Genomic DNA, 25,730 nt, shown 5'->3' with positions numbered 1-25,730 from the left:
AATTTTGATTGGTTGATTGATTGAGTAAAAAATACGTAAAATATTGCGTGCAAGGAAAGAAAACCGTCAAAAAACAAACAACAACAAAAGAGGGGGGGGGCAAGGCTGGGAGTATCAAATTGTAGTAAGTTACATGAACATGTAGCTCATTAAACTTTGATACGGTCGTCACAAACTTTCCGTCGTCACGAAGAAAACATCACCGAACACAGCCTTCCAACCACGTCCAGTTTTGACTCACCAAAACTGTAGAATTGGGGTTGAGCAGAGACGGTTATATGAAGAGCAAAAGTATAGCTTTATCATTATAATACAGGAATAAACGAATCCTTGTTAAAAAACAAACATTACCAAGTATTTTTGGTGGCTCTCGCTGCTGCAGTTACTATCTTGGAAATAAATTAAAATATATATGTATCTGGCGTCATTGAACAAAGCACATATTCAGAAGGCCTACAGAGAGGGGTGGGCCGGGTCACGGTAACTTTGGAACTATTGAATGAGGTCACTTACTGGAAAGTTTTGAGATAAAGTGCCATAAATGAGGTTTTTTGATTCACGGATGGCATTGGCATATGCAGCAGGATACAGAAGAAATCAATTAATGACCTTAACAATCACCTCCTGTCGTTTGTGCCACGATTTTACCTCGTTGTGAAAATTTTGCTAGCGGCAGCTTGTCCTAAACCAACCATACTGAACCTTAGAAAAATTATAAATGTGAAAGCATTAACTGCCCTATGAGGTAGGAAAGCCGGCGTTGCCCCAAACGAGTGGCAGCGAAAATCGATGTGACGTCATGAGCGACTTGACCTCATGACGTCAGTAATAATACAGAAGATAGCAAATGATATAACAGCGTTAATTTATAGTAATTATAGATAATTAATGTGAATTAAAGTGAAATAAGGTGAATTATGGTGAAATATACAGAAGTGAATTAAAGTTAGAACAAGTTAGAGTAAGGGGAAATAAGGTGGACTAAAGCTGATTAGGGTAGATTTACGTTGATACAAATTAGACCTGGGTGGATTAAGGTAGATTTGTGAAGGACACATGACAGTGTATGGCGTCACCTATCGTGGACATAACCAATTAATTAGAGAAGTCATTATGCTTTCGCATTCAAATCACGTAAGTATACTTAAGCAACTGTTAATTTTTTATTGACTTCAAATTTAGAGAAGCAAGGAAGAAACTTGTACTTATTGTATTTAGTCATCCTGCAGTAGCTGCAGTCTTCATTTTTCTAACGTTGTGCTTATCCAGACTGTGCTCTCGGGATAATTTTAGTTGCTGTTTCTGCATAGATGTCCATCGGACTTTGCGAGGTAGTGCACAACGATCGCCTCCGGACGCCGAAGAACCAAGCACTGCTGGGTAGACCATAAATATGATAGATATACGAAGCACGGAAGGGAACAAGGGGAGCTCCATAACGAGCGCTTATAGGGAAACTTCTGCATCGTTTTCCGCGCTACGTTGGAAGGAGCACCTTGCGCGGCGATTTGTTTGTACTCTCGATTGTTAGGCGGTGGACACAGTTTCCTATCATGAGCGATAAGAAACCTCGCACTTACCCCGCTTTCTTCTCGTCGTAAAATCGCACGTTCAGTTCTGTTTCATAAACTATACCATCATTCAACACTCCGCAACGGTTTCATTTTTCAGCCACAATACGTATCGCCTCAAACTGACCACCGTTATAAAGTTGGTCTTCAATTATGTCACACTAAAACTTTCTTCCAGCCATTTTTTCTCCGGTCATCCACGGCATGGAACCATCTCCTTAGTGAAGTCGTATGTATTTATGATAACCGAAGTTTCGAGCAGCTCTAAATAGCATTGTGTAATCGAAGCATTTTTTCTATTTTGTTTTATTTTTGACTGTATGGTTGTAAGCTAAGTGATTTTGTATTTACCGCTTTTACTATGTTAGTTTCCTACCAATTTGCCATGACGTTGTAAACCCCAGGTAAACCTGTATAATCTTTGTACTTAAACGTTCCAACTACTTATATTTGTTTCTTTTTATCATTTGCTGTAGCCCAGGCCCCTCTTCAATGCACCTGGCCCTGAGGGTAATAATAAATAAATAAATAAATCTGGCGCCTCTTTTCATGCGGACTACAATAGAGCACCACCGAGGCATGAAAAAAAAGTATAGTACTTACGACTAGACGAATGCAGCTTTGATATGATTTGTAGACCCAAGGCTATAGGGGAACGTGTAAGGTTCGTACGGAAGGTGGCCTTCAGGGAGGAGTGAGATATCGCCCAGTGTTGAAGGTCCGGTGCCTGGCTGAGCAAACCGCGCATGACTTCCACATCGAGTTAACTTTAGTGAGCAACGCAAAATTAGAAATGAAGCGCTTCAACAGGCTTAATGGCACTGAAACGCACGGCAGCTGCTAGTCACTGAGATATGCGGTGCTTCATACCGTGAACGTAATATTCAGGCCTATGCGTATTTCAACGAAACATGTAAAAAAGAATAAAAAAGGAAAGCTCACTGTTTCGCCTCAAGTAATGGCAGACCTAGAATAACTGATATAGGGGCCCTATAACGTAAAGCTATTCCAATATGTTTCTATTCCAATCTCCTGACGTCAAATTTGCGTAACCGCCAACGCAAGCACCGGGCGGTCACCCGCAGGGTTGTCTGAACAGACCAATCAAACGCTCTCCTCGTTCATAGGAGGTCACTTTTGCTTGCTTGAAAAACGAATAACATTGCCTACACTGAGCGGTTTGTCGTATCTAATTGGCTGACAAGAGGCGAGGAGAACGCTCAAGTGGAGAGGGATTCGATGGGGCCGAGCCACTGCACTGAAAGTCGATAACCAGATGAAGAGGGTGGTGTTGGCGTCTACGATTGGTCGGCTTTCCCTTACTTAGCTTGCGGTGTCTGGTCGAAAATAGCGGCGGCATGCAACGGAAGCTCAAGAATGACGCTAAAGCGGACCCTCAGCAAAGAAGAGTTGGCAGAATGAGGGGGTAAACGTGCCGAAAGTGCTCGAAAACGTTACACGGCCACGCAAGAAGTTTTATTCTACGCAAATACATTCATGCTCTCCAGCAGGTGCGAGTAGCCAGCGTCTGAGCGATCGGCGGCAGCCATCTTCTATTCCTTTCGGAACGGGGCAGCCTACGGCTATTCCGAAGAAAATTCAGTTTTGTTCGGCATGTTAATGCATCTTTATCGCTTACACGTCACTTTGACGCGGTGAGTTCTTGCGGTTTTGTGACGTCGCGTGACAGGCAGGTGAAGTGGGTGCAGCCCGAAACCTTTTTACCAATAGCCGAGAGCTAATGGCGAAAAGGGGTCCAATAAGAAATAACGGTTTTTCTTTTTTCTATCAAATCATGCATAATCAGTGTGTACACATCATATCAGATGGGGAGGTATCGCGGTTTTCGTGACTTCGCGTGACAGACAGGTGAAGTGGGGGTGGTCGAAAAAAGTTTTTGACCAATCGTGGAGGGCTGATAGCAGAATTGGAATAGAAAAGTTTGGAATAGTTTTACGTTATAGCGCCCTAGGTCCCCGCACGTCCCCGCACTTGCGTCTTAAGCACAGATTCTTAACCGTCATTTACGCGGCGGGGGTAGGGGGGGGGGGGGGCGAGAGAGTGGAGGTGGAGAACCTCGACCCGGAGGGAAGCACGATGTCATAAGCCGTTACCGTGAGTCGCACTTCTCTCCCGCTCACGCCGACTGTGCGGTTATTGAGGGATGCCTGTGTCGGCGGATGGTTTCAGTGGCCTGCACTCTCGAAGCCGAGCGTACGCGCGGGCGCGGGCATGCTGTCCGAAATACACGGAAGTTAATTAAATCGATCCACTATTGAGACACTCTACTTGTTCGTGCCACACAAGAACAATAGCTGCGAATCGAACAAGATCGTCAGGCACTCGCGAAGGCGGCGGTAATTTCGATGTCCAATCGAAATATGTTTCCAGACAAGTCGGCAAGGTCATCGCGGTCTCCCTCCACACCGGCGGGTTGTTTTGTATCGCCGCAGCAAAGCGCCTCGTTTGTCCCGGGGATGTCTACGTCAGCGCCTTGGCCACGAGAAGGCTTGATGTGGCTGTCACGTGATGCGCATTTCCCGCTGCGAAGTAAGAGGCTTCTCTTGCGTGTGTCTACAGCTTCAAGGTGCACAAAGTTGGAGCACGTACACAAAAAACTCTTAGGCACTGAACTTCATTAGCGAATCAATAAATGATTAAAGGTGAAACGGCGAGCCAGAAATTGCGCGTAAATTTATTCCTGTATTTTCCGTGTGAAACCAGTGATAAGACGTAATTACCAACTAGCTCGTTAAATGGCGGGTGATGTGTTCTCGGCATGCCTCTTTGACTCGACCAGTAAATCTCGTTTCAACAACTTAGAAAAAAAAAAGACGGAAATAACGCTTTCAGTTTAGTTTGCACCGGAGAGCCCTGAATAAAGAATGCATAAATTAGCATGATCAACTCGCCTTAGCGCCTAGAGTCTAAAGTGTGTAGGAGGTGAAATTAAGCGGCAGGGTTCAAGCGCGCGCTCGGAGCCCGCTTAATGATGTATCACCAATGAGCCCATGGGGAGGGCTGAAAAGGTAATAGCGCGTGACCGCAGTTTTTTCTCTTTTTTCGCGCTAGCCAGTAATAGCCTTAGCTCACTATCATCCGCACTGGTTAAAGCATAGCAGAATATATAGAGAACTCATTAGCGAGAACTTCCGCAAACTGCTTCTGGATAATCTTCACACAAATACGAAAAAGGAGCAATGAGAATAAAATGACCAAGAACGCGTTAGAGGACCCGAAGTGCTTTTCTAAATAGCATAGTTGAACTCCTGCTGAAGCAGACAAACACGCCCACATCAAGCAATCAAGCCAAACATCAGGAAAAAAAAAAAGAACGACACAAGAACACGTCTTTTCATCTGCGTGAGATATTTCAGCGGGTCATGCCGCAAACGGCGCGTTAATTAGTCTTTCTGCTTAGAAGCGATGCCCGTAGGGAAACACTCTGCTGCAGTTCAAAAGCTTGACGTGACTCGCAGGCACCATAAAGCAAAAAAAAAAAGAGAACTGAAGTTCTTGCATACCTGAACTCTTGTTCAATGATTACGTTAAAACATGCAGAATTTCAACATTGCTTCATGTGTAGTAATGCCAAACAAGTCCTCCAGACACTGTGTGCGGAATTCTGAACGCCAAGCTACTCCATTAAAATTAAGAGCGTAATTGAGAATACTGGTCGCGTACATCTTCGGGCACTTCTGAGTGGCTCTTCTTCTGCTAAATTGGATGATATTTACAAATCTTTTTTTTTTTTCCTCGTGAAATAGTTGAAATGTATACACCTGTCGTTTACTCTCAGCGATGTGCCTGTATGTAGATGTGCAGCGGATTTTCATCTTTCATTGTTTCTTAAAGTGTTTTACACAAGACGTACATACGTACATATCGATTGGCTATGTTGGTGCTATTCTACCCACCGTGGTAGATTATAGTGGCGATCACGTTGCACTTCTGAGGTCATGGCTGCAATCGTGACCGCGGCAGCCGCATAGCGTCGGGGGCGAAATGCAAAAAGCGAATGTAGTTAGATTTGGGTGCGCGTCAAAGAAACCCAGCTGGCCGAAATTCATTTGCAGTCCCCCTGCGCGGCGAGCTTCACAATCAAATTGTGGTTTCGGCACACAACTCTCCAGAATTTAATTTTCGGGTGCTCTTCAAGTGTCGTACACATAAAATAGTTGATGTTCTCATATCTAACATAGCTGTGGAGAGTTGCGCGCATGAAGTTCACACTCTGTAAACTTGGCGAAATTGACCCAGGCATCGAAATTTCTTGACCTGTTTGACTGCTGGACGCTTTTATGATCATAAAGACGCAAGAAATGTGGTGAAAATAAATTTTGAATGGATAGAATTTATAACTGGGCGCAAATGTGTTACATCGCATTTGCTTGAAACGAACGAGTCGTTTATCACTGCATCACATGACGTAGCTGCAGCTCACGGAAAATAGCCGTTTTCATTCTCAACAACACAGAGACTCAGATTGTTGTGCCGCAATTATTTATAGTAATTTGTACCGTTATAGGCCGAGCAGTTTGCGTTGAAGCAAAAGTAGCTAGAATCATCTCGCATGAAGCTAGGTGCGAATGAACGAACCCGATAACAATGATGACTGACGGGTAAAAGGGGCCATTGCGCAGGTGGTTAGAAAGCGAGCCGCTAAAAACAGGCACCATTTTCCTGCCGTGGAGCAAATGGATATCGGAGGAGCTATATTTTTGTGCCGCTCGTCGCCGATCCTGGAGACCAGTTAAGAGTGGTCCATTGATTTTGGTGGGACAAAGCCGCAGGGAAGTACAGCCTCCTCACTCCCGCCTCTCTCGGTCTCTTGGCGTTGCTGGTCATAGCCGCAGTGATTCCCGCTGAGAGCTAATCCCTTGCTTACCGCGGTGGCATTGACGCCGCCAAGTATATGGCATGCCAATGCTGGCACGTTCTACCGCCTGCTGCATGCCTCATCGCGTTTCTTACCGCTAAGGTGTAGATTCCTTAACGCGCTGATGCGGCCTAACTATAATCTAAAGCTGCACCTGATCTATCAACGGCATATAGCGCACGCAGGGAACTGTTTGTGCACTTGAAGTTAGCGCATAACACCCCTGCATACACTGGAATTCTTGAAAAGTATCTGCGCTTCTGCCACCAGTACAGGTGCTAAAAGGCTATCTGCTTACCCCGGAATTATATGCTAATTCTTACAGCCTAGCTTTAGGCTTGGGCATAACTTATTTGCCATTTTCGTTTACCACATTCATCCTCGCCCTGCTGCCTGCTGGTCGCCTGGTGGGCTCAAATGGAACAGCGGCTGACCCAGAAACGTGTTGGACCACGCTGTGATCCGCAAATCATCACAAATTTTCCTTCAACGGAGATTTTTTTTCTCAGAAACCAATAATGTTCCCATTGTTTTCGTAAATCTGTGATACAGTCAGCTTCGTGCTTTTCCTCAGAGCTCCGCCTGTGCATAATAAAATTTGTTTGGTTGAAGGTAGTGGTAGTGGCGCGTTTCGTAAATAGCAGCCTGGGGTCATTGAGAAATCCTCCAGAAGAAGGCAGTTATGTCGCCAGTGCTCCAAACGTTTACCATTGACTACTGTTATCTTCTCACATAGCAATAACGATGTCTACATCGTGCAGTAAGCTTCTGATAACGTCAACGTTGACTTAGGTGCAAATAAAATAAAATAAACACTGCCAGTGATGGTGAAGCTCGTTGAGGACTCGAGTGAACCCTGATTGAACGACGTTAGCAGCTTCCGTCTTGTGTACAACTATCCTCGATAGCTGTAAGGTATAATAGAGATTAAAACAAGCATCTGGGAAACACTACTGGTCACTAGAAACTGTTATACAATTGTAGTTCTTTTGTTTCCAGTATGGGCAGAGTAATGGAGCCTCATGTTCTGATTTGTATTCGCACAGGTTCGCAAAAAAGAAGAAGAAACTGCCAGAGGCAGACGCAAAAAGAATTCTAGAGTAATATGTCAAGTACAAAAATCGTCCTAACGTTTGAAGGTATGCAAGAAAATGAATATTCTTATGTTCTATAATCATATAACAAAACTTTTTGTCGAATGTAACAATTCTGCGGTAATCTGTTATTGGAGATACTATGGGGATTCGTCTTGAAAGGGCTACCATAATTTCTGAAAGCAAAAAAAAAAAAAGCGTGCATGGTGTTTTACTTTCTAACGGCTTCTGTGAATGAAAGACGATTGAATGGCACGCCATGCACGCCTTCGTCATATATCAAATCCTATTTATGGGCTACCATCTGGCTTATCCCAAATGAACGCAGCCTGGGCAAGTCAAGCACTAAAGCGAAGTTGTTTGCGTGCGTTTTCGCAACACCGCCTTGTTATATTTTTTGGTGGGAGAGGACATCAGATCGATCATTTTTCTGTCCAGAATAAGTGTAATAGGAGTATAAGAAGAAGCTTGAACACCCGCTGTGCAATGTCACCAGCATTTCGTCATCATTCAATGTCGCGGACTCCTGGGCAATCATGCGAAGAGCAATTTCCTCGAGTACCTTTCATTTCTATGACCACCATTCTGTGCGCTACAATAATGAAGGCCCCAGGCATCACTGTCACGGTTCCCCCTCTTTATTCACGAACGTTGACGAAAAGTGCGGCAACCGCGATTCAACGAGGAATCGCAACAAAACAAAGCAACAGCAACTGCCAATACCACTTCCAGGTCCTTTGGAAGTGGAAAGAAAGGGAGAAAGCAGAGATGCTAACCAGAAGAGCTAAGGGACGTCCTTTGGAGGAAACAAGTGTACGCATATGTACGGGCTAAGTATCCTTAATGAGCTTCGATAACATTGTAGGCATTGGTGAAAACAACGGTAGCGTAATCAACGAGCTCGTCGTCGGCAACCGATCTACATCAGCGAAATATGAATGTGTTCTCGGAGTTGGCCATTTACTTGCTTGGATGGCTGATACGAATAACGCTCAGACTGTGTGTATGTCTGAGTGCGTGTGTGTGTCTGTGCGTGTTTTTGTGTATGTGATGAACGTGTCGCAAGAAGGTAATGCAAGTCGGAAAATTTGCTGCGGATCAGAGCGCAAAACTACACGGCAGCTTTCAAATTGAATATTTCAGTGCATGTTTCCTTATATAACAGGATAGGCTATCTGAAGGGCGGAACCATATCTTGTTTACGAAATCTTGCTGGGGCACTTTCTTGTAGTTGAATATGCAAACTAGACGCGTTGAGTGGCAGTTAAAATGTCCCTTACTTCAAGGGCTACTTGTCAATGAGTGGCTTCACGCGGCTATACTGGCTATAACGTACATGTATAAGTGCTCTATCTAACTTTCTCAGATCGTGGGGTCCTGTCTGTATATATATATATATAAATATATATATATATATATATATATATATATATGTATATATATATATATATTGTGACGCTCTTAGGTGCATAGTGGGTTCACGAATGTGACGCGCTTAGGTGCATAGTGGTTTCACGCCTCAACAAACAGTATGCGGGGGGGCACCGAAGGGTAGTGAACGAGGACGACGACGTGTGGCTGGCTGGCTGAATCTCGACCGGCGCTCAGTTGACCAAGGCAATCGCTTCTAACCCTACCCGGCTTCAAAGTAACGCCTTTTGTGGGCGTAACAGAGTGGTGGAGGTGCGGGGCACGACAGAACGTACCACGGAGTCGCAACATCTAGAACTTCGCCGGAGCCGTCGTCTTGCCGGTCTCATGCCAACGACCTTCCCTATGGCTCAGGACGGAGGTGGACAAATGCCAGCTATAGTTCCACCTTCTCAAAGGTCAGCGCCAGTTGGACCTTTGCGGCACTACATGGAACCACGCTCGTTCGCGGGAAAAGTGGGCGAAGACGTCGACGAGTGGCTGGTGCACTACGCAAGGGTGAGCCGCTACAACCGTTGGGATTCTGTCACTCAGCTTGAATATGTTGCACTCTTTCTGAGTGAGACAGCGCTGATGTGGTATGAAAACCACGAAGACTCCCTAACAACGTGGGAGCACTTTGTCGAGGAAATTAAGAAGTGTTTTGGCGACACCCACGCCAAACAGAAACGCGCCGAGAGAATACTTGCTCAAAGAGCTCAAGCTCCTGGAGAAACATGCACTATATACATAGAGGAAATCCTCAAGCTGTGCAAAATCGTAAATCCGCAGATGTCCGAGGAAGACCGAGTCGGACATCTCCTCAAAGGAATTGCAGAAGATGTATACAATTTCCTCATAAGTCGGGAACATGTTGATTCCGTCTCAGATGTCGTGCGTCATTGCCGTACGTTTGAGACGTTTAAAACACGTCGCATTGTGCCAAAGTTTGGACGCCTGGCGAATGTGACAACCATTGCCAGCATCGATGAGAGCCCGTGCGCCGATCTTTCGTCTACTATACGGCAGATCGTGCGTGAAGAACTGCTGCAGCACCAGGAACTTTCGCGCGACGTCATACGACAACCTGACGCTTATTACCCGCAACACATGGCGCCTGCAGCACCCTGCGCTTCCTGGCAACCGGCGGTATGTGTCACAGACGTCAACCACAGGGGTGCTCCATGGCCACGTGAGGACACATTTACGCCCGAACACCGACCAGCAGAACACCCTCTCCCCAGCAGGTTTGCACGCAGACCGACCGTTCCTCCTGTGCAGCAGGCTCAGCCGCTCCGCTCTGCTACACGACCCCCCACGGCTGAGCGCTTCGAAGGGCAGTTCATCGATCGTCGTTTACCTGTGTGCTATAGCTGTGGCGACTTGGGTCACATTGCCAGGTACTGCAATCGCCGCCAACCACCGAGGTTCGACCGATCGACGATGTCTAGGCGGTACCGCGCTCCCCTGGGCGAAACATATTCGCCCTCGCACACATATTTAGGAAGCTTGCCTCACCAGCACCCGGAGCCGCTAGGAACCGTTCTCCAGCATCCGATCGCAGCTTGACACCACCACCCGCTCCTCGTGTAAGCCGGTCGCCCTCTCCGCGGCGTCGATACCCGTCGCCACCTCCGGAAAACTAGCCAGCGCGGCCGTTGGAGGTGAGGTCGCTGGACAATCTTCGATATCGACAGAGATACCTCCAACCATGTGTATGTTTAAGAATAAGGTGTTTGTATTAATTGACGGGGTTTCATCCATGGCCTTAGTGGACACGGGAGCAACCGTTTCAGTGATGAGTCTTGCGTTTAAAAGCCTCCTAGGACGAAAGGTGATGTTTCGCTGGGACCATGCCGATACGTTTCGCGGAGTGAGTGGGGAGTTGTTGTATCCTGTGGGCGTGTGTAATGTAGACGTTACCTTGGGTGGTCAAATATTTAACGCGGAGTTCGCTGTTCTACCTCAATCTACGCATGACGTAATCCTGGGTCTTGATTTTTTGAAACTGTGTGGTGCCACCGTCGACTGCAAAACGGGTGAAATCAGTGTAGGTACGAGCTTTGCTGCGGCGTTTATGGAAGCCCCACCGTATCGTGAAAGTGTGCTTTGTGTATCCCGGGATACAGTTGTGCCTCCGTTATCCGCAACGTGTGTTTCAGTCGCCTGTTTCCCCACCACCGACGGAACGTTTGACGCTACCGTGGAGCCCGTTCACCTGAGTTGCATCAAGAGGAATGTACTGATACCGTATTGCACGCTGTCAGTTGTTCAGGGACGCACCAACTTATGGGCCGTAAACTGTTCGAGTGAACCTGCAATACTACCACAGGGTCTGAAACTTGCCGCCTACCATGAAGATCACGTGCTATCGCTCGCCATTCTTACAGAGGCCCTTGATTCTGCGGATGAGCGCCATTTCGCTAATGTCTGCCCTGCGGCGCACTCCTCATTTCTGACTATGGTAAACAAGTCGCTCAGCACTAAGCAGCGTCACGAAGTGCCGAATATTCTGCTAAAACATGCCTGACTGTTTGACTTCTTCCAGCAAGAGGGACCACCATTGTTTCCTCCTTCTCGTATACACCATCGCATCGATACGGGATCTGCCCAACCGCTGCGACAGAAACCATACAGAGTCTCACCGTCGGAACGCAAGGTGATCAATGACCAAGTCCACGAAATGCTAAATAAGAATGTAATCCAAGAATCCTGTAGTCCGTGGGCAGCGCCAGTGATCCTGGTTAGAAAGAAAGAGGGTACATGGCGATTTTGTGTTGACTACCGCCGCCTCAACACCATCACTAAAAAGGACGTATATCCTCTTCCGCGTATTGATGATGCTATCGACTGCCTCTCATCAGCGTCTTACTTTTCGTCTGTTGACTTGAGCTCGGGGTACTGGCAGATTCCTATGCACGAGGCAGACAAGGAGAAAACGGCATTTGCAACACCAGATGGACTTTTTGAATTTAATGTGATGCCGTTCGGGCTCTATAATGCGCCTGCAACTTTCGAGCGCTTCATGGACAACATCCTGCGTGGTTTGAAGTGGGAAGTATGCATGTGCTATCTAGATGATGTAGTGATTTTCGGGCGCACGTTCAGTGAGCACAACACACGTCTCGATCTTGTGCTAGACTGCTTGGAGAAAGCGGGTTTGGTGCTCAACTCGAAGGAGTGTCATTTTGGAGAGCGCCAAACACTCGTTCTGGGACACCTAGTGGATAAGGACGGTATACGGCCTGATCCAGCGAAGACTGCTACGGTGGAAGCCTTCAAGCAACCTCGCCATGTAAAAGAGCTACGCAGTTTCCTAGGGCTTTGCTCGTACTTCCGCCGGTTTATTCGTGGATTTGCCAACATCGCATATCCGCTGACATGCCTCCTCCAGAAGGGCGTTCCCTTTGAATGGACTCCTGAATGTGAAGCTAGTTTTCGTGAGCTGAAGTCTCGTCTGACGTCTCATCCCATTCTCCGACACTTCGACCATGCGGCTCCCACAGAAGTTCATACGGACGCTAGCGGTATTGGCATCGGCGCCGTCGTTATTCAACGCGTCGACACCAAAGAACACGTCGTCGCCTATGCGAGTCGTTCTTTAAGTAAGTCCGAGCGTAACTACACCGTTACAGAGCAAGAATGTCTTGCAGTTATTTTCGCAATACAGCGCTTCCGGTCGTACCTGTACGGGCGCCCCTTCACTGTGGTGACAGACCATCATTCTCTCTGCTGGCTGGTTAATCTCCGTGATCCGTCGGGCCGGCTTGCGCGTTGGACACTCCGTTTACGGGAATATAACTTTACCATTCTCATAAAAGCGGCCGCCGACACGCCGACGCTGACTGCCTCTCGCGCATGCCGCTTCCAACGACGGACTGCGACGCGGACAACTTCGACTGCTATATCGCATCACTGGAGCCGGGATTTCCTGATATAAATACCTTCAAGGTCGAGCAACAAAAAGACAGAACTTTAGAACCACTGCTCATTACTGCAAGGCAATCAGCACCATCCACTCCTTTCTGTGTTCGTGATGGGGTTCTTTACAAAAAGAACTATTCTACTACAGGCCCACGATATCTTCTGGTGGTCCCGGAGAGTCTCCGTGTCTCCGTCTTGCGCGCTATGCATGACGATATAACATCTGGACATTTGGGTTCTGCGCGAACTCTCTACCGCCTCCAAGAAAGGTTCTACTGGCCTAAAATGCGCCAGACGACCGCCCAGTATGTGTCCAGCTGCAGCGAGTGTCAACGTTATAAGCGTCCGACGAGTGCTCCTCCTGGTCAACTCCATCCAGTGCCACCCCCCAGCTCTCCCTTTGAGCAAGTTGGCATTGACCTCCTCGGTCCTTTCCCGCGTTCATCCGATGGGAATCGCTGGATTATCGTGTGTGCCGATCACTTGACACGCTACTGTGAGACAGCTGCAATACCATCGGCTACTGCAACCGAAGTGTGTATTTTTCTGCTGCGTTTTGTCATTCTCCGACATGGACCTCCCAGAGTCATCATCAGCGATCGTCTGCAGTTCACTGCAGACGTGGTCGAAGAGATGCTTCGTCTATGTGTTTCAAGGTTTCGACATTCCACCCCGTATCATCCCCAAACAAATGGCCTTACGGAACGCACGAACAGAACTCTTACTAACATGCTGTCCATGTATGTCGAGTCAGATCATAAGAACTGGGACAGCGTGCTACCTTTCATTACGTACGCATTTAACACCTCAAAGCATGAAGTTACGGGCTACAGTCCCTTCTTTCTTCTCTACGCTAGTCCGCCTCGTTATACACTAGACACTATCTTCCCGTTTTCCAGCCGCGATAATCTTTGTATATCAGAGACAGTCTGTCTTGCTGAAGAAGCCCGACAACTTGCTTCGTTACGCACTCTTGTTTCACAAGACCGCTCGAAGGCACGCTGCGACCGCCGACGCCGACACGTGATATATGACCCTGGTGATTTAGTGTTGCTCTGGAAACCAACCAGGAAACGTGGACTATGTGAAAAACTGCTGGCCCACTATGTTGGACCCTATGTTATTACGGAGCGCATCAGCGAATTAACCTACCGCATAGCACGTCTCACATCAAATGGCCGACGGTCAGCAAAGACTGGACTTTCGCATGTCGCCCGTTTAAAGCCCTTTATTTCTCGACAGCCTGTTTGACTTGCCCGGCGGGCTTCGTCTGCGCGGCGGGAAATGTGACGCTCTTAGGTGCATAGTGGGTTCACGAATGTGACGCGCTTAGGTGCATAGTGGGTTCACGCCTCAACAAACAGTATGCGGGGGGCACCGAAGGGTAGTGAACGAGGACGACGACGTGTGGCTGGCTGGCTGAATCTCGACCGGCGCTCAGTTGACCAAGGCCATCGCTGCTAACCCTACCCGGCTTCAAAGTAACGCCTTTTGGGGGCGTAACAATATATATATATATATATATATATATATATATATATATATATATATATATATATATATATATATAGTAAGTGCGCGTTGAAAACCGCACATCTATTTAGATGCCTGGGTCGGTGGTTGGTCCCTGAATAAAACTCTTTATAATACGAACTCCGTGGTTGTAACATTGAGCAGTTGCTCACATACGAATATAGCTGCCAGGAAAACTGATCTTCACCAACTATATATATATATATATATATATATATATATAAATATATATGTGCATGTGCGTGTGTCAGTAAATGATGTGTAATAAAGCAAGCCTAAGTAAAAGTTACCTAATGGTAATGTTTTTATGAAGTTATGCCTAGTTTGAATCCATGTAGTAGGTCTGGTGATTTATGCAACAATGTTTTCTGCAGAGTTCACGAAGTGGAAGCACAAGGATTAAAGCGCTTTGTTCTCGTAAAGTTCATGCACATTCATGCAACGTCGTTTGGTAATTGTGTTTCCCACGAAGCCGACCCACATGACGACTAGTTGAAAACCCACAGACATCGCGTGACTGCTGCGCGTTTAGACACAATTTGTCACGGAAATAGGTAATATTCCTGCCTTACGGGTCAACATCTCATCTACTATTATACGTGGGAGGAACGGAAGGGAAAATAGAAGAACAAGATTAACATGTAGAAGAGAAAAACACTGACGCAACATACGCATAGCAGTAAGAGCTCTAGAGATTACAAGAGAAAACTCACGTGCGCGGCATGGTCGCAGACACACCTTCAATTTCATTTAACCTCGCACTCGTTGTCGTTTGGTTATGAACTGCTTTCTTTTGTGCGTTCTCTTTATTCGTGAGCATAGAGGGGTTCATTCGCGGGACCTAGCATTAGGCACTGCTGTGCTCTGGTTGTTTAAAGGTAACAAGCAACAAATCTGCGAAGAAATACAATGGTGTCGCGCACATCGTATCATCGTACAACGGTTACGCCCAAGCCAGATGGGGCGTGGCAGGTAGTGTGGGAAAGCTACGTGACTAGGAGGATGCTGGCTAGGCGGCTAATGACCTGGCGGCCATCAGAACCTTTTGGGGAAACGTGTGTTTTATGAACTAGAAGTAGGATCTGTTTGTTCATGAGAAAATACTGTCCCCCCAAAAAGTAAAATGCCTGCGGAGGCTAAAAAAGGAGCCTCAAAATGTCACCGCGCTAATGTGATATCCTTCCATTTGTGTCCTCCCAGGAACACCATAGAAACTGCGCGCTTGGTTTCTTGTTTGCTCGTAAAAAAGGAACTAGCTCTCCCATGGGATCGTCCCAGCGAAAGTGGCGACTTCCTTGTTGGAATTAAAATAGAACGTGCGCTATTCAAAGCGAGTGTCCAGCTACCCAGTCGCTGCGCAAACATTGCGTAACAAGTAGCTCTCGTGTCGTGTTGATGAGGTTACAACACGCCGTGTGCTCTTTGACTCACAGGCCTACTGGGATGTTGATACTTCTCACGTAGAGATGTAATTGAGAAAATGGTCACTGTACACTTAGTTTAATCGGTGTCCTGTTAAATTTTGGCCCGCGACGGCTCTTCAAAGACTTATCGCTATCACGATGCTGTCAGTGCATGACTCGCTTATTGTGCCCAAAAGTGTTTTTAACGGTGTTGCCTATTCTACAGCAGCAGAGATGTTTAATCTGTTTTCACGCATGGCACGCGCAATTACTGTACTATCTCGAATCGACGCCAACACCAGCGATCCCTCTCAATTTTAGGGCTTGCCCGGTAAGGTTAGGTTATCAGAGAATGACGATTCGGCTCGTCGCTATCGATTAGGGTTGCTTTGCTTTCAGGTTTCAAGTTCCACGAATACGCAACCATTTTTTTGCGGTTTCCTGAAGGTGCATTCTGTTTCTTTGCCGTTACTGCACCGCGAAATTATTGATTTGGTTTGTTATGTCTCCTTGTATAAATGTAAATTACGAGAAATTCGCTCACGATTAGGGACGGCTGTCCCAAATTTGCAGGAGGCCGGTTATTACACAGACTGATACATGAGTGAAGTAACCTCCGGCTGTCTGCATCTGGGTACCACAATCATGTACTAGTCAGTGTCTCTGAAGGAATCCTGAAACGAAAGTCGTCAAAACTGCCTGAGGCCTTGCGGGATTCTGGTGGGAAGCAGAAGTTAGCGTAGATTCAGTACCTTCAAGGCTTGTTACATCGACTAAAAAAGATTGGGTAAAAGGCGAACGTTCAAGTTGTTTTTTCTGCTCCAGCAAGCTTCAAAAGATGTGTCAAGGCGACCACTTCTGGCACCTCGCACAGCATTGGGTGCAATAAGAAGCACAAGGACGAGTTCGTCGTATGAGCGGAATCGATCGTGTATATTATACCGATTTCTTGGGGTAAGACTTATAAAGGACAAAGTCGGAGGTGTGCAAATGATCGCCTCCGTAAGCAGTGTAGAAATGTCAAGGGCAAGTGCGAGGAGTTCGTTCATGTGCGCTGCAGGAAGTGTGAATCTAGTGAGGACGGTAGTGCTGGTTCCAATTCTGGCAAAATCGGAAATTCCGATGTAAAATCAAGGTGCGTGCCAATCTATGAAAATTGCACCATCGTCACGACAAACAGCTGCCAACTGACGCGTGAAATTACCGAGGTATAGATCACTGATACTTTAGAGGATAGTCGTGTGTCCAGGCCGTCCATTTCTTTAACTTCGAGGGAATTACAACACTTGCGTCGTCCCTGAGTTGATTCTGTAGCTGCGCTTGCGTGATGTTCGGCCATAAAATGCCATTGCATTCCGCGCTTCGGGATCCTGAATAAATTGTTGCAAGTTAGCGCTAGTGTCTATCAATCTTCATGAACCGTCCTCGCCTAGTTTTGCGCCTAAAGCTTTTGTCCGTATGATTTTTAATGGGAGTAAAAATCAGTTGCACGTGAAGACGCGTGGGGTTGCACGAGTTCAATTGAAATAACTAGCTGATAGCACTGCCAGCTCTGTGTAGTCACTGTAGTCATGCTATTTAAAGAATTGCTACTTGCAGCACACCTCACCTGTAGCTACTTTTTTGTGCTATCATTTTACACGAGCTCATGCATTTAAATTGGGGTGCGCGGGTGATTCTTATACCAACACCACGCTTGTTTGATCTACACGGAAATCGCCATGAACAAAAGAAATCCACCAAGACAGAGTAGTTAAACCGCAAAACGAAATTCTCAGAAAACTTGGTCTAATTTTGCACAACTAGCTAAGAAACACTCCCTTGCCAGAGCAGGATTTGACCTACCTGGTGCAGATTCAGCTAATACTTCTAAAATCTTGCTATTAATCCCTAGTCCGCAGTACGCTGCTGTCGCGGACAATCTGACAGAAGCGCTGGTCAGATCTGCGACGTTACAGACAGTGCTGAGAATCTCTCAACCCGAACAGGCAGCCACTAGAAATTGAAACTTGCAGCGTTCAACACGCGAACCGACTGAATGAAGCCTCTGGGCATGTATCAGGCATTGCCTTTGGTATCATTGAACTTAACGAGCTTCGTAAGATGATATGAGCGAAGAGCATCTTTAAGTGGACCAAACGCATGATCAACTCTTGCAAGAACAAGAGGCAAGGACAATCAATTCTGCAACGAGAAGTGCATGTACATATGGGTGAAACTACCTGCCCTGGTGCCTTTGCAAGACTTTGTAGCACTGTATGACTGGGTAGGATCCCGACCATATTGAGAGCGCAGGATGTATATATCACTAAGTTTTCCTAGCCTCAGACGTATAAATGAAAGTACGAGAACTTTGCCCACAGTGAGACAAAGCACTAAAAACAAGAACATTTTTTACATCATCTTTGGCGCATTCTTATTCAGGGCCAGCACAGTCTCGTCTAGGCACATCTTATGCGAATGTGGTATTGTTCTTGAATCCAATTTTCTGAAGTCATGCCAATAGCACTCCATCATTTTTACGGGTTACAACTACAATCTACGTAATATGTCACGGTAACTCTGAAATTCGATTACTTTTTCTACAAAGTACGGATTGGATAAAAGTAAAAGCATTTATTCCCTTATGTCACAACCGGCCACCTGGTATCCCCAGGATTCACTGTATGTAGCTATCTTTATCTTTGCACTCTAACCGTTCCTAGTGCTAGGAGCCTGCGGTAATCATTGGAGGAATTTCAAAGAAATCTACAATGCCTCGTAGACTCATTTCTTAACTTACAGCGGAAGCCCTGTCAAGATAAGGGATTAAATTAAATTCTACAGTTTTACGTGACAAGACCACGATCTGATTGTGAGGCCGGCCACAGTGGGGCACTCTGAAATGCTTTTCAACACCTGGTGCTCTTTAATTTGCACCCAATGCACGGTACATGGACACTTTTCCGTACACGGGTGCCTTTCTTTTGCATTTCGCCCCCATAGAAATGCGGCCGCTGCGGTAGCGATTTTATCCTAAGAGCCCGTGCTTATCAGTGTAACGCTAAAGCCACTCAATAACCAGGTTGGGTTCATGCCGAGATGAATGTCGACGTTAATGCGATTAGCGTTGAAACAATTCAGCGGCACACCATATTGCCAGATTTTTAACTGCCTGCTAGCCGACTTCCTTTATTTTCTTTTACCACGTTTTCTTCCCGTCGCTTAGCTCAAGGCCCCTCGTTCAATGCACGCTCTGATCCTGTTCTGTTCCCTTCATTTCTTTCTACACACTCGGCGTTTTCTTATGCAGATTTTTCTCCTTCACTCTAGCTGACTTCTTCAATGTTCTGTTGCTGTTTTTTCTCTTCTCGACTCGTGGGCCACTGTGATTCCTAACTGTTTCTATTCCATTATTGGAATAGAAACCCCCTACCCCCACTTCGCCGTTCTATTACGCAACGATACGGCAACCATGAAAGCTCCCCATCTGATATGATGTGCGCGCGCTGATTATGCAATATTACACCGAAAAAAAGAAACAAAAAATTATTTATGATTGTGCGTCTTTTTAGCCGCCAGTCCACCACTATTGGTGAAATGTTCTCGGTCTGCGACCGTTTCGCCTGTCTGTCATCAGAAGTCACAAAAACGCGAAATCTCACCCCCGTCAGAGTTACGCATACGCTATAAACGCGCATTAGTATGTCGAACAGAACTGAATTTATGTCTGGTATGTCCGGAGACTTACCCATTTCCAAAGGAATAGTAGATTTCTGGTCACCAATAGCTCTGTCACTGGCGACTCGTAGCAGCCGGGGCAAACTTTTCACGCTTGACATATAACGCTGTCGAGACCATTCGGTACGTTTACGACATCGTTCTCTCGCCAGTGAGTTGCCGAACGTTACAGGTCCAGAAGAACTGGCTTAGTATTTCCACTGCGTGTGGGCTGCACTGTTGCTCGGGAGAAAGTTGCAGTTGCTGCTTTCGTTGCTCTGATGAGAGTCGCCAGAGCCGCGGGACACGCCTAGTCAGAGTTTTCCATATTGGACAGTTTCACGCACTCAGTAGAGACCACCTCCCGTCGACCATGAATATACACGATAAATGAAGCACTTTGAAGGGCCCATTGTACAGTGGTTCGGGAGGTGGCTGCACTGCGTCATGCCGTTTAAACAAATAGGAGCAAGACCACAGTTTGCACTGCATATATATGGCTCACGAGGTGGTGTGGCACGAAGTTTGCCCATGATGTTCCGCAGCAGGCTGGTGCAGTCGCCAGTAGCAGCAGGACTTTCAGGTCGACAGCGTATGAAAAATTCCCCAGGCATTCGCAGTGTTATTCCATGCACCAGTTCGGTAGCGCGGCACCCAATGTCGGCTTTCAAGGTTGTGTGGATACCAAGAAGGACGAGCGGTAGCGCTTCTCTCTTACTCTGCGCTACGTCTCCCTGAGAGCTGCTTTGAACTGGTGGTGGAAACGTTCCACCATGCCGTTGCTCTGAGGATGGTATATAGGCAGGACATCTGGTGAGAGAGGTGCTGATCAGCCTTTTTATGCTGGCGAAAAGAGCAGATTCTAAGTGCCTGCCGCTGCCAGTCTATAGTGTGGACGGCGCGACGAAGCAAAGCCACCCAGTGGTACAGAAAAAGATGGACGATTGTGTCAGCGACGATGTGTGCGATAGGCTCAGCTTCAACCTATTGTGTAAATCTGTCCACGTAAGTGCGTAAAAACGACTGACAATTGCAAAGTGTTAGCAATCCGACAGTGTCCAAGTGCACATGTTTAAATCGCGCGTCTGGAGCTGGGAAACCTCAACCACCACCCCCTAATGGTATCACGGTGTGGCGCTCGCAGGTGATGCACTCTTGCGTCCATTGCAGGACGTCCCGATTTATACCTGGCCAGACGTATCTTGCCATCATTAACTTTTGTGTGGCCTGAACACCCGGATGTACCAGCTTGTGCAGCGGTTGGAAGAACGCTAGAGGGAACGGAAGAGCGAGGATTTCCCATTGATATGTCACTGCAGCACACTCGGTCTTTTGAGCTGAAAACAGGCCGCCGTTGCAACTTCAGCGCAGTTACTGCTGTCAGTAACTGACTCGGTTCTTAATCTGCTTGCTGAGAAGCCACCAGCTGGGTCAAATCATTTCCCTCAGAAAGGCTAAGGACGTTGACAGTACTGCGTGACGGGGTGTCTGCGACCTTATTGTTCACGCCGCTCACATGCCGGATATCTGTAGAGAACTCGTACGTCTAAGACACCTGACGTAGCTTAGGGGCAGTGTGCGTTCCTCTATCCAATGTCGGGAGACTCAGAGGGTACGTGAGAGGTTTGTGGTTTTTAAGCACAACGAAACCCACGCCTTCCAGCTTGTGAAGGAAATGCCGGAGGGCGGCAGAGATAGCAAGCAGCTCTCGGCCGAAGGTGCTGTAGCGCTCTTCTGAAGGCCTCAACTTTCTCGAGAAGAAAAATGTCGGTCGCCACACTCCGTTGCTCAGCTGCTTTAGCACTGCGCCGATAGCCGTGTCTGAAGCTCCAACCATGATGCACAGCGGTGTGCCTGGCTGTGCATGCACGAGCAAATAAACGTTTGCCATAGCCTCCTTGACTCCATGGAAAGCGCTGCATGCTTCTCCAGTCCAAGTGAGGTACACGCTGTGATCTCCGCAATTGCAAGCAGTCCGAGCAGCGGGTGCGCGATATCCGCACACTGGTGTACAGGAATGCGATAGTTCACCAGAGCAAGGAACTCGCGGAGCTGCCGCTTAGTGTTAGGTTGCGAGAATTCTCGAACAGGTTTCACCTTCCCCGGGTGGAGGCTAATTCCGGCACTCGATATACTATGGCCCAGATAGGTCAGCTCGGGCTCCCCAAGCTGGCATTTTGCTGCATTGACGACAATTCCATGTGCAGAGAGGCGTGGAAACACGACTTGCCGGTATTTCTTATGTTCAGATGAAGTGGCGCTAGTGATAAGATCGTCCAGGTAAACATGGCAAAAATCTAGACCATGTAAAACATCATCGATAAACCGCTGAAAGGTCTGTCGAGAGGTGCAAAGTCCGAATGGCTTTCAAAGAAATTCAAATAAACCCAAAGGTGTTGCCATCGCGGTCGTCAGGGCGTCCTCTGATGCCACTGCTATCTGGTAGCGCCGGTGTTGGTACGATGCAATGCGAAGACGCCCAATAAGGGCGTGGTGACGTCAGATGATACCAAGCTCGAACATGTGATCGAATGTTTGGCTAGACAAACCGGGCTTCTCAGAGCACATGTAACTGGGTCAGCTGGCATACACGGGAGGACCAGTCCTAGTTATATGATGGCGCACGTTATGCTGGACCGCAGTGTCCGCCTTAGCTTGGCGCATAAGTTCTGAAAACTCGTGCAGTGTAGCCGCAAAGCATGATGTTCCAGCTGGTCCGAAAAAAAGCAGGGCTTAACGAAAGGTGTCTTGAGGGTTTGCCTTGAATTGTTGCTTGCGACACAGAATCATATAGCCGTCGACGGCGCACGTTTACCAAAAGACCAAAATGACGGAGGCCATCGGCCCCGACGATTGCAAATTTGAGATCGGCAAGTATAAAATATTAACGAAATGTTCCCGTTAGGTCTAGGTTGAGAGACAGCGATCGACGACCCTAAGTAGCGATCGTTGTGTAGTTTTCTGCTTGCAATGGAGAAGAGCTCGGGCGCTTACGGTCAGCTGGAGACGTAGGGATAACGCTCAGCTCTGCGCCTGTCTCCACGAGGAAACGGACGCCACATCTACGTTCGGTGATAAAGAACACTCAGTGCCGACTTTCCATCGATACTGCAGCATTACGGGCCTTCAGTGCTGGCCTCTGACGTTTCGCGGACAGTGACAGGGCACAAAGCAATTGCGCGCAGCCTCACTGTTTCCTGTGGTACCAGCACCAACACAGTCCAAGTCTGCTGGGGCGGTGCAGTGCGCTGCTTGAAAGGGAGCGAAGTGCTTGCCTGCAAACCTGCTACTGTGTCGGTAAGGCGCGACATGTCTTCGCCAAACACCAGGAAATATTGGGGAGAGGATGCAGAAGCACTCTCCACTTGTACGTGTGCGATTCAGATGGAGGGGGTTGCCATGATTGTGGCAGTGGTGGCGGCCGTCTTGTCGAGATCCTTTTCAGCCACCCCAACAAATGCCACCCAGACGTTGTTGGGAAGACGCTGAAGAAATATCTCGCGCAGCAGCGGGCTGTCGAGGCCTGTAACGCTTCCCACAAGTCGCTGCATGGGGCGCAGTAGTTGAGATGGCGTGCGGTCTCCAAAGCCCACGTCGTTCAAGAGTTGCCGTAACTGTTTGGGTTCCGATGGTGTGCGACGACGAATGAACGTCTCCTCCAGAGTATGGTTGGCGTTCTCCGCAGGTGAGGAGAGGGACAAACCACGCACCTCACTGATTGTAGCTGGTGGCAAGCTGCCCACGATGAGAGGGTAGCGCGTGAGGCCGGCTGTGATGTCTCGTGCGGCAAATTGTGTCTCGACTTGAACGAACCAAAGCTCGGGGTCTGTGGGCCAAAACGTGAGCCGCTTCAAGTCGACTGCACACACGGTACGCGCGTCGTTGTCGCTCTGAGTGCTCGTGTTGGGTCACGACTGTTGGTTGCTAGTGCGGGCAAACAGCAATAACACCGTGAGGCATGAGTTGTAAAGAAAGAGAAAATTTTTATTCGGAAGGAGGGGAGCAGTGCGCCAGCAAACTAGCCTGCCAGGTGCGTAACATGGTGCCATAGAGTGGGGCTACGAACTAGCCACACAAACGCATGGCAGTTATAGCGGCGCGCGGGTGGCGTTCACTACAGTCTATTCGGGCACAGAACAAAAGCCTCAAGTTGACGTCAAAACATCATGCCAAAAATGAATGGAGATCCCTAAGGGTGCTAATCGCATTAGGACACTTTAGTAGTTAGCCAGGATACCTAAAACGAGCAGCTAATTCTCATAGGAAGCACTTGCTAAATTACTAAGACGAATGCGATAGCACCAACCATGCCAACGCGACTGTTTGACTATTCTACAGCGAATAAATAATAACACCGGTACACGTGCTTATTGGTATGGCGTAAACGAGCAGCGCAGGAAATAGACTGCAATGAGCGCCTCGTCAAACGCCGTTATGTTTAAATATGAGTTCACTGCAAGTAGGCCAACTAAAATGTGCATACGAACTTAAAGAGGCTATATGCAGAGCCCGACAGCTAGCCTATGGTGAGACGCGCAAGAAAATTTTAAACTTGCTTGTGCGTAACCTAAAAGTTAGCTGCAGAATATATTAGGATGTGCATGCTTTCACTATATGTAGAAAAATTGTATCGATACTACTTACAGAGGCGAAGATGTACAGTACATGTCATACCACCTTGTGAAGGAGTAGGACAGCAGTTTTTCATGAATGTATCCACTGCTATGATAATACCATCGTTGTCCTTTAATAGCTAGGTTGACGAAAATGTAGCGCTGCGATTTCGATACAAACACATTACACTGAATGTGTTTGCGGTGTAATATCCGGATCTTGTCTTAAAAATATGTAAGAAACATCTTGTAATTTTAGAAAGACATGCAATGGCTGCTTTCACGATGACATTCACTTACAGATTTGACTATTTCAACAAGACTGTTTGCAGCAAATTCCTGTGAAGCCGATGGCAAGCTACCCGCACAATTTGTGGATCTGGCGCCTTTTTGTTATAACATGCCTGGTGCTACAAAGTAGGAGTGCGTTGTTTTCAGTGTCCACCGGCAGTCCTTGAAATTTCTGGGCATGCCTGAAAATGCAGGTCAATTTAAAGGTAGTACCATGCACGGCAAAGTCGGCTTGTAAAATTATATAAGTAAAGGCAGGACAGTCTTATATGGCATTTAGAAAAAACAAAAAAGAAACAATGAGTCTGAGTAAGCTTGTTGTATTTCTATAAACCGCCGCTATATAAATTATTGGAGGGCCTATCAAAACCACTGACAACGGTAACTATCAACGGGCGTTACTTTCCACAAACTTTTGCAAAGGTTTTCAAGAATTTTCTACAACATGGTAAATTTAATTGAAGTTTGAATGATAGTTGTGAATTGTGCATAAAGCAATATACGTATGTCACTTTCAATAAGCAAGCCGCATACATGACTCATTCTTTATCTTTGAAGACCCGATGATGAAAATTGTTGAACAAATCAGTACTCACAGAAGAAAGCGCCCGCTGAAAGCAAGAATCCACCGATGTTACTCCGAGTTTAGAACACCAGCCCGTGTGAACTATACTTCACGCTGTCACCGGCACGGTCCATAACGTCGTAAGTTGCCGTGAGTCCCGCGAAAGATGCGCGCGGTGACTTGAGCTAGCACTTTCACAAAGACAAAAAATGCGTTTATCGCTTGAGATTTTTCCCCACGGGCATCACCCATTCAGAAAGCATCCAACAACCGAGAGCATCGTCTGCGCGAGGGACTCGGCAAAGTTTCGCGGGCCCCCTCGACGCTAAGCAATCGAAGCGCGATTGTTGTGCACGTTCCTCACTTGTTGAAAGCCAACATGGTCCCCGTGCAATCGATTGGGGCCGCCGGAGTCACTGGTTTCGCTTGGGGTGCGCGCGCGGCGTCTGAGGCCCGGGAGCGGTCCGGCCGGAGTCGTCGGCCGTGGTACGACGGTAGCGCAAATTCTAGGTGGCGCTCTGGGGGGAAGAGCGAGTTGAGGAGCGAGAAGAGGAGGCAACGAACGGGATGTTGAGAGAGAGAGAGAATGGGAGAGTGTGAGAAATGGCGGGGAGGGGAGGGCAGTCCACTTAACTCGTTCTCGCGTTTGCATGCGCGTTATTTATTGGTCCTGGGAGGTGCAAAAAGAAAGAAAAAATACGAAAACAAGAAGGCGGCAAGAGAGACGACCGTCCTGAATTTGGTACGG

At 47.4% G+C, this 25,730-nt stretch overlaps 1 protein-coding gene across 2 annotated transcripts in view; it reads right to left on the bottom strand.

Annotated features, from left to right (window-relative positions):
• The window catches only part of LOC126534651 (5-hydroxytryptamine receptor 1-like), a 192,670-nt gene extending 167,214 nt beyond the window's left edge, over positions 1-25,456 (bottom strand). Inside the window, exon 1 of one of the 2 annotated variants that reach the window (XR_008613147.1) lies at positions 25,014-25,456. The gene's annotated coding sequence lies outside the window, so the exon portion shown is untranslated. The remainder of the gene's footprint in view (positions 1-25,013) is intronic. The other variant, XM_055072547.2, reaches the window with a different exon arrangement.
• Positions 25,457-25,730: the final 274 nt, after the last annotated feature.

This window comes from Dermacentor andersoni, chromosome 7 (genome assembly GCF_023375885.2).
Source record: "Dermacentor andersoni chromosome 7, qqDerAnde1_hic_scaffold, whole genome shotgun sequence".
Classification (NCBI taxonomy): domain Eukaryota; kingdom Metazoa; phylum Arthropoda; class Arachnida; order Ixodida; family Ixodidae; genus Dermacentor; species Dermacentor andersoni.
Note: the sequence above shows the minus strand (reverse complement) of the source record. Positions and strands in the feature narration are given on the sequence as shown.